Genomic DNA, 9,095 nt, shown 5'->3' with positions numbered 1-9,095 from the left:
ATCTTGTGAATTATGTTTGTATTACGTTACCTGGGTCCCATTCTTAATCACTTATGCAATGTCTGACTACCTTGTTGAATGTTAGGACTTTGATTTGGTGGAAGTAGAGTGAATACAGCTCATTCTCCTGGAGTCACAGGCTTTTTCTATTAAGGCAACTTTGTTTTATTTTGCTGAGAATACTAACTGAGCATTTGCTTGCTTAAAATAGTATTACTGCATAAAGGATACTGTGTTTAAAAAAAAAAAGTATGAAGGGAAGGGGATGAGGAGATTTGTGTAACTTTATGCCTTTTCTGTTAAATTTACTTGGATATTAAAAGATTTTTTTTTCAAATATATAGTTTTATCAATTTCACAAACATGTTTTACAATAAAATTTGAGCTCTTTTATAGTGCTGGTGGCCATGGAGCTTCTTTTCTGTTTGGAAGTGACAGACGATTAACAGAATGCAGGTTTTAGTTCAGTCTATGCAAGTTATGTGAATAAAAGTTATGTGAGCATGGAGATATAGGAGGGTATGACTAGGGACAGAAGCTGTTTGTCATCTATTATCAGCTGCGTATTCCTTGATGTTACAAACTATTCTACTACTAGACAGCTCGGACTATGGCTCAAAAGCATCTCTTCACTTGTGACTATTTAATATGATAAAGTAAGGTGAAATATGTATTTAATAACAAAGATTCCTACCTGTTCTTGAAAACAATCACTGTTATATGCATCTGCAAACAGACGTACTCTGGTTTTTCAGTTTTACCTCTGCCTCTCTTTCTTACCTGTTCTGCAGCTTCTGGTACTGAAGTGCTAAGCCAGGCACTTTGGTTCCCTGTGGTACAAGTTGCTTACATGGAATGCATGGAAATTTGGAACTTAATAGTTTCCAGTTTTTTAACAAAAAGGAGATTTTCCTGCATTATTTACATTTCAATTCTTGATAACTATGCAAGAATTTCTCCAAAAAGCCCTTGAGCTTTCGTTGTAAAAGCTGTGTGTGTATTCTATAAGGATATACACACAAAATATTTTTACGCTTCCCTAGAAAATAACCTCTTTAAAATCCAATCCAAAGATCTGTTCAAGCTCTTCTCTCTACCCAGAGCTCCTAGAAGGAGGATTTTCATTTTGAAATGAAGGGGTCTGTAAGCTACTCTAAGCTGGGCCAGAATAAATGGAACATAGAAAGAAAAAATGTGCAGTATGTTCAGAGAGGGAGAACTTTCATCAAGTTGCATTTTTTTATACTTCTGTGGAGAAAAAAAAAAAAACCACAGATGAAGCTTCAGAGTTAGGTTGTTGCCTGTGGTGCAAATGTTGGTTATTTCGGGATGTAATTTGTGATTACAGAAAAGAGTCTATGCCAAAACAGGCCGTGCAATAGAAAATAGAGGGAAAGATTGCAGATGGGAGAGTGTGATACTTTGAAGCATGGATTGAGTCAGCTTTTGGCTTAGTCCTCTGCTTCAAACTTTCCCTGCAGTGCAGAACTAATCTGTTAGTGTTTGACTTTACAACTAGAACTGCTTCCCCAGAACCTTATGGGGACAGCTGATAAGTGCTGCATTTCTTTCATTTCCTCCTGTTACTAAAACCACAACAAACAAACCCTTCCAACCAACTTTTCAGACTGGAAGACTGCTTTGTATGACATATCTTACGAAAAATTCCTTTCAAGTAGTATGTGTGTGCAATCGTTATGAGTTTGCTCCCAAAATAGCAATGAACCTTTTCCATTTGCTTCCCTGGGCCAGTGGTACGTGGTGACGGACTGAGGCAGGTAGGGTCACAGTTGCCAAGCAGATGTATCTGCAACTGATTGTGGCTTGTTTCTGTAAAAGTAGCTGTCAGCCCAATTAATCCACCCTGCATAATTTGAAGTAGGATCCTTGGCAATCATATTAATGGAGCTCTTTGTCAGCCTAATAGGGTTTGTAACTTTATTTTACTCAAGGAATCCATGTGGACCAGGAGCAAAAAAAAAACCCCGCTCCTGATTCCTCTTTCAGTGTAGTAATAGCAAGTAAACAGGAAGACTGGATTATAATAAAATTATTTTTTTCCTATAAATGCTGTGTCATAGGTTTAATTAATTGAGACCTCATACTTAAAATCCATTTCAGAACATCAAATTCCTGTGAGGACAAAAAGTCTCTGTGCATTATTACAATGCGGAACAGATGACCTTCTAATTTCCATTGTCTATAGCACAGGGTAGGATTTATCTGCCAATCTTGCTGCTGAAAGAAATAAATTATTCTGCTGCCACTTACCTTGTATTCAGTTATCTCTTGGGAGAAGGGGGGGGTGGGTGGTGGAAATAAGGAACATTCACAAGCACATACAACCAAATCTGAGTGTGTAAACACTCAACAGTGGAGTAAAATTTGTAGATTAAAACCACAGGTAAAATTTACTGTGCTGACTCAGTGGAAAAGTGTATTTGAAATTTCCCCTTGTTGGGATCTGCCTTCCCTTCCTTCTGTGTTACAGTGATGCAGAGAGAGGCCCGATGTAAGTGCAGCAGGGGGCTGGCAGCATGGCAGGTAAATAGTGGCTGCCTTTATTTCTGAAGTGTGTCATGGCACTCAGCAGCATATCTACAATGCTTAATCTCCAGTCTTAATGCATGGGTCTAGACCACAAACAGGTTGGAAGAGGGAAGGAAATAGTTTACAGGACATCTGCTAGTCCATGACACATTCTGTTTGGAGGTCATAATAATTTACAGTGCATAGATGCAGCAACTTTTTATGAGCAGGGGGCTCTGTTCTGTACCAGATGCTCACACAGACTCTTCTGAGACAACAGCATGAGAAAAAGCAGCTTGAGCGATCGGAAGTGTTGGAGAAGCAGCACACCACACCAGCAGGTATATTGATGCTGGCCAGACCTTCCTACTCTCTAAAAGATCATGCACCAAAACTTTCCTTGAGGGGCCATGCCTTGTTGCATTCCCTTCCTTTTCCCAGAGCAGGATCCCCAGCTCTGGTACCTAACTCCTACCAAGTTTCTGCCTCCCCAAATCCACATGCCTTTTCCTAAACCTGACCTGGTCCCACATGCTCCTTCAGAAATGAGAGTCCTTCATGTGGCTGAATTTGGGCCAGCTTTCATGGCTTATACAGCACAGAAGGTGCAGGAGAAAGTTACTCCAGAGAAAGTCACAGGGCTAACATGCTTCCACCTAAGCAGTGTCTGTTGCTCCCATGCCAGGTCTCTTCATACAGATTACTGCCTCAAAGAAATTTCTTCCCTGTTACAGAGAGCAATACTACAATACATGGAGACCAGCAAACATCCAGCCATTTAAGTGTGCTGTGGTTGAACTGCCTGAGAGCTGCATGCCTCTGAGAGCGAGGGTATTTGCCATAGCTTGGTGTTTGGCATCAACCCAAGAGGGTTTGCCTGAGTTATTGCCACCATTTGTTTGCTGAGACAGAAGGAGAGATGGCAACTCTTCAGCCTAGTGCTACGCTCTGGCCTGGAACTCGGTGTTTTCTTGGGCTTTGTCCCTGGTCTAAAATGAGCTGCTGAGGGACTTGTGGCTGGGTCCCCCCTGAGCCACAGATGAATACCTGGGGTGCTGGGTCCCTGGCTGTTCTTCAGTTACTCTCATAAGTGCTTGTTAGTAAAATGCATTGATTCTGTTGAAATAGGTTTTTTTTTTTTATAGAAAGGAAGAATACATCCCCCCTCCCCCCTCCCTGAAACAACCCCTTTGTCTAGTTTTCCAAAAAGTGTCTGTGAAGTTTCTGGGGATGGATGGAGGCTAATGTATTTATCAGTGGAGCTGAGATAAGTGTTATCCCACAAAGTTTTCATCCACTTATATTATTTGGTTTACTAATTCAAAACCACTGTGTTCATTCCAGTCAGTTACTGATTTTATTTGCAATACTGAGAAATGACAGTTCAAATAATTTGATTGAATGGAGATGATCTTGGCCAGTAAGTATCATATGAGCCTGATATGAAATGAAAGTGACAGACTTTAATTTTGTTGGCAATATAAATCTTAAACAAACAAAAAAAAACCAAACCCAAAACTGAACCCGGACTGCTGTGTGGCTGTGAACACTGGGTATGGTGCAAGGAGGGCTGGGGGGCATCAGGGCCTCCCTGTGGCAGGGGTGACAGAATCGCAGAACGGCAAGGCTTGGAAGGGACCTCGAGAGATCATCTAGTCCAACCCCCCTGCTAAAGCAGGCTCTCCTAGAGCATGTTACACAGGACTTTGTCCAGGCGGGCTTTGAATATCTCCAGAAAAGGAGACTCCACAACCCCCCTGGACAGCCTGTTCCAGTGCTCCGTCACCCTCAAAGTAAAGAATTTTTTTCTCATATTCAACTGGAACCTCTTATGTTTCAGTTGGTACCCGTTGCCCCTTGTCCTGTCACTGGGCACCACTGCAAAGAGTCTGGCTTTGTCCTTTTTTTTTTATTTTTTAAAAAAAACAACAACAACAAAAAGTTGAGTTTCCCACATTTGGGGAAATTGCAGGGGTCAGCACACTCAGAGTGCAGAGGATGAGCCTTGCCCTGGGAAAACCACCTGCCTGATCATGGTGTCTCCCCTGCCAGGTAAGCCAGGGCCTGTCCCCCTGTCCTGGCCAGGGAGCAGGGTGGGCTGGGGGGCCTGGGAGGCAGCCCCAGGCATCGGGCACCTCCCTGAGGCCAGGCTGGGGTTGGGGGGGGCCCTGAGTGGGCCTGGAGCAGGGCTGTGGCGTGACAGGGTTGCAGCTCAGGCAGGGACCGAGCATGGGAGGGGAGGCTCAGCTGAAAGCTGCTCCTCCAGACAGGGGTAGGCCCTGGCTGCAGGCTCCCTGCCATGCAAGCGCTGTTGGGGAACCTGTCCCCATGGCCCTGGTGGGATGGGGCTGCCCTGGGCTGTGCTGGCTCTGAGCCAGCCCCATAGCCCATGAGGGGGAACACGCTTGAGGCCCTTACACCTGAGGAGGAAATGCTGGCATTGAGTTCACTGGCGCTTCCGTAAATGCAGTTTCTGTGACTTTACACCCTGTCACACGGCATTACGCAGCAGCACTGTCTTGGGGTTTGACTGAACTAATGGAACTAGCTTTAATGTTAAAGGTCTGCAAGATCACTGCATAAATTACTTATGCCATTAGCTTCTGCTTGTATCAGGCTATTGCTTAAGTAAGAAAAAAAAAATGGGTATAAACATAATCTGGTATTTGATGCCAAGATTTAAAAATCTCACCCTATCAGCTGTAGGCTGCTACTTTACTTGCACAGCTGAGACAGATGTTGTGGTCCTTGTAAACCTTCTCAAACTGATACTGTGTTTTTTTTTCCTTTGGGGGTACTTGTCCTGGTAGTGATTACTTAAACAGCAGAATTTCACACTGTGAAGGATGAAGCTGAGCACATGGGAAGATGTAATAACAACGTTACTGACTTTGTTCCCTCTTAAATGCGGTTTAGATTGTAACCCCACATTGAACAACATACATCTTCAGTTCCAGCAGTAGTCTTGCTACTTCGTTAACCAGCAGACACAGGAACATTCCTTCAGCATCGGAGATAACTTCAGTATATTTCACTTGATTTTCTGTTTGATTTGTTGCATTTATAGAAGCACAGAGCTTTTTGAAACCTACAGAATTTTTTGGACAAGTTTTTCCTTATGGGAAACTATAGTCCAGTGGTTTGTACCTGTGAGTTGGCAGCTTGACACTGGGAAGTTTCTGTGCTCCAGAGAGGAGAGGGGCAGAAATATGGAAACTTTTTTGGAGTGGGGAAATGGGCAGAGTGAAGTGGCAGATAATGTGGTTTATAATGAAAAGACGAGAGTGGGAAATGAGTGGATGTATTTGAACCTAGATCAACACCTGAAGTAAAAATTTAAGGGCTAGGAAAAAATAGGGGATAATAAATCTTAGTGAAAAGTTTGTTTTTCCAGAGAAAAAGTTGTAAACTTCTTAATGTTCTGTAACTTTAAAGGAGGGATAGCCCCACTCTACGCATGGTAGCATGCTTGAAGAGCAGAACATGTTACAGCATGACATGCTGGTTTGATGGTCTCAATGTTAATTTTTAAACAGTTTTTGGGTAGGCTTCTTAGAGGTGAATTGCAGTAAACCTGCTCCTTAATCGATTCAATTAAAAGATGATAAATATTTCTTAACTGTGTAACCATCTAGGTAATTTGATTGAAACTTCAGGCTAATCAGGGTCATTTTGAAAACAGCATCAATGACAGTAGGGCTGACAGTGACAATTGATTTTTTTTTTTTTTTTTTTTTTTTTGTCCTGTAATTTGTCAGCATTTATTTGTCTCATTCTACATAGAACTTATGACAATACTGACTTTGAATTTTAATTTAGGGTCACCTCTAGGTTTTATTGGAGGCAAGGCATTGTATGTTACTTATTTAGCACCCCCAGACAAACCCAAGTGAAAAACTCTGAGGTTTCATCAAAGAAGCTTCTTACATTTACAATAGGGAAAATAATTATGTTAGTACGGGGAAAGCTGATGTATCTTCTCCAACTCTGATTTCTATGATTGTGTGGGGTTTTTTATTTTTTTATTTTTTTATTTTTTTATTTTTTTATTTTTTATTTTTTATTTTTTTATTTTTTTTTTATTTTATTTTTTTTAATTTTTTTTTTTAATATGAAAAAGAGCTGTGCCTGAAACCTGTGAGAAGCTTTGTCAGGGGCTTTCTGTCTTTAGATTGAAGGTCCTTCTTGGGGCCTAGGGGTGGCCAGGCTGTGGCTGACCCAGGTCATTGTCCCTGGTCCACCTCTCCGTGCTGGGGACTGGGACAGGGATGGTTGAAGAGGGAGTGTGCTGCATCACCCTGGTGGCCCTGCAGCCTGGCCCTGAGGTTTGAGGGTCACTGCAGGGGAAAGGCTAAAAGAAAATATGTCCTAGAGAGATGTGTTTAGCTGATGAGCAATGTCATTGGGTGAGGTGGAAATGTTGGGAGTTAAGAGACCTGGAAAGTGATGGGAAGGTGGAGAGAAGATGATGAAAACATAGGGAAGCAAAGGTCGCCTTTGAAATGGAAAATCCACTGGTTGGAGTCAGAGCTAGCACATCCTCTAGAGGGAAAATATTAAAATGAAAGAAGGGAGAGCAACAGAAAGTGAATTTAAATCCTAACAGTAAACTACAGAAAGCTCTTACTGTACACTTCCTGTGGGGAAAGGGAGAAAGGAGATGAATAGCCGTGAAAGAAACACTGAGTGGATAAAACTCGAATCTCTCTCCATACACTGCTAAGCTAGTGTTTATTGTGACTATATCTTTAATTTGAAGATTTGACCATTTAGAATGTTGGAAATTGTGCTACAATTTGCTGATAAGTTCTTTCTTAAAAAAAAAAAAAATCTTGGTTATCAGGAGTCCCCCTCAAGAGATTTAATCACTCTTAAGCACCATTTGAAAAAAACAACCCCAAATCTCGCAGGCTGCTCAAAGGGTTTGAAGATGCGTGAGGCTCCGTGCAGGCACCTCACAGTGCCCCTGACTGAGGCTTCTGAAGTTGTGCAGGCATCTAGACCTACAGTCCACAAGCTGAAAACATGTTGGCATTACATTATTTTTATTTTTATATCTCTGCCTCTGGAGAATATCTTATGCTTCAACACATAAGCGTGGCCATGGTAGCAACTTGACTTAATAAAACCTAAACTTTTGTTTGTAGATAAGGTTTGGCATTTGTCTCAAGCTGCTCATAACTGAATTGAGACAATAGAGATAATAGTCAGGATATGGGTAAAGCAGAAAATGGCTAACAGTGACTCGTGCTCTCTCATCTAAGGAGGTAAGCTATTCTAGGGCAATAAACAATAAAGGTACTGATCAAATGGGATCTGAATGCCATAGTCAATTATAAGCAATTAATAACTGTAAGAAGGAAAACATTAAAAAAACAGCAAGACAAGAGAATTATCAGATCTCTCTCTGGAAAGCTACAGTGCTGGATAGACTCCAAAAGTCTCGGTGGCTAATTATTTTGTGAGTAATAATTTAGATACTAGATCAAACCTTGGGATTGTAGCTTTTCTCATTAAGGAGGTGTCCCATTACTTCAACTTTTACACTGATTTAGTCAGATGTAGGGGCTATTGTACTCTAAAGTATTCCTCAGATAGAGAACAGCTGGATGAACTGTATTACTGAGAATAAAAACCACCACTGCATTTTCAAACTGAAAAATTCCCAGCCCTGAGGCTATGTACTTCTCAGCATCAGACAGAGTGGGTATCTCAGAGCAAATTTCCTTGCTAGGGCTGATTCTAGGAATAAAACTTAATGTCTTTGTTGCTTTGTTTGCTTTTTAAAATTTATTTTAATTTTTTTTTCTCCCAAGGTTGGTTCTGATCTGTCATGCTAAAATTGTTAAAGAAAATTGCAGACAGAAACAAAGATGTACAGGTAATATTCTCTCTTATTAAAAGTTCATGCTTAGAAATGTGAAGGAGATAATAAAAAAAGATTGTTTGTGTGTGCTATTTTGCTTGGTAGCATAAGATGACTTTACTACAGTAAATCCAATTTTTCTGTATCTGTATTCTGACTTATTTGGGGTATCTTTCAATTATTAAACTAAACAGTTCAGCGATTATATTGGCAACTTTGTTAGATTGCAAGTCCCTCATAAATCTTCTATCAAAAACCCTAATAGTTGTAGTGACTTTATTCATGTGTCACAAAAATCTGTGATGTCAAAACAGCCCAACCTTATGATCTGCATTCCAGTCACAAGGCTTTGTCTCCTTGCTTAATAAGTGAAAACTCATATTTGTTTGCATCAGAAAGAAATCATAATGCCAAACCATGAAGTTTTAACCAGATAGGCTTTACCAGAACCCTTCCTGCTTAAATCTTTATTGGAATTACCTTATAGATAAAACTAACATAACTCTCCATCATTTATCAGCAGTCCTGGATAGCAGGGGAGGTCCCAGATGACTGGAGGTTGGCAAATGTGACACCTATCTTCAAGAAGGGCCGGAAGGAGGATCCGGGGAACTACAGACCTGTCAGCCTGACCTCGGTACCGGGGAAGATTATGGAGAGGTTCATCCTGAGTGTGCTCACCAGGCACATGGAGGACAAT

At 41.2% G+C, this 9,095-nt stretch overlaps 1 pseudogene; it reads right to left on the bottom strand.

The window, feature by feature from the left end:
- Positions 1–4,434: 4,434 nt before the first annotated feature.
- On the bottom strand, positions 4,435–4,589 carry LOC118451916 (annotated as a pseudogene).
- Positions 4,590–9,095: the final 4,506 nt, after the last annotated feature.

The sequence above is a fragment of the Egretta garzetta genome, unplaced genomic scaffold (assembly GCF_000687185.1).
Source record: "Egretta garzetta isolate BGI_Z169 unplaced genomic scaffold, ASM68718v1 scaffold383, whole genome shotgun sequence".
Taxonomy (NCBI): domain Eukaryota; kingdom Metazoa; phylum Chordata; class Aves; order Pelecaniformes; family Ardeidae; genus Egretta; species Egretta garzetta.
This window is presented reverse-complemented; position numbering and strand designations above follow the sequence as displayed.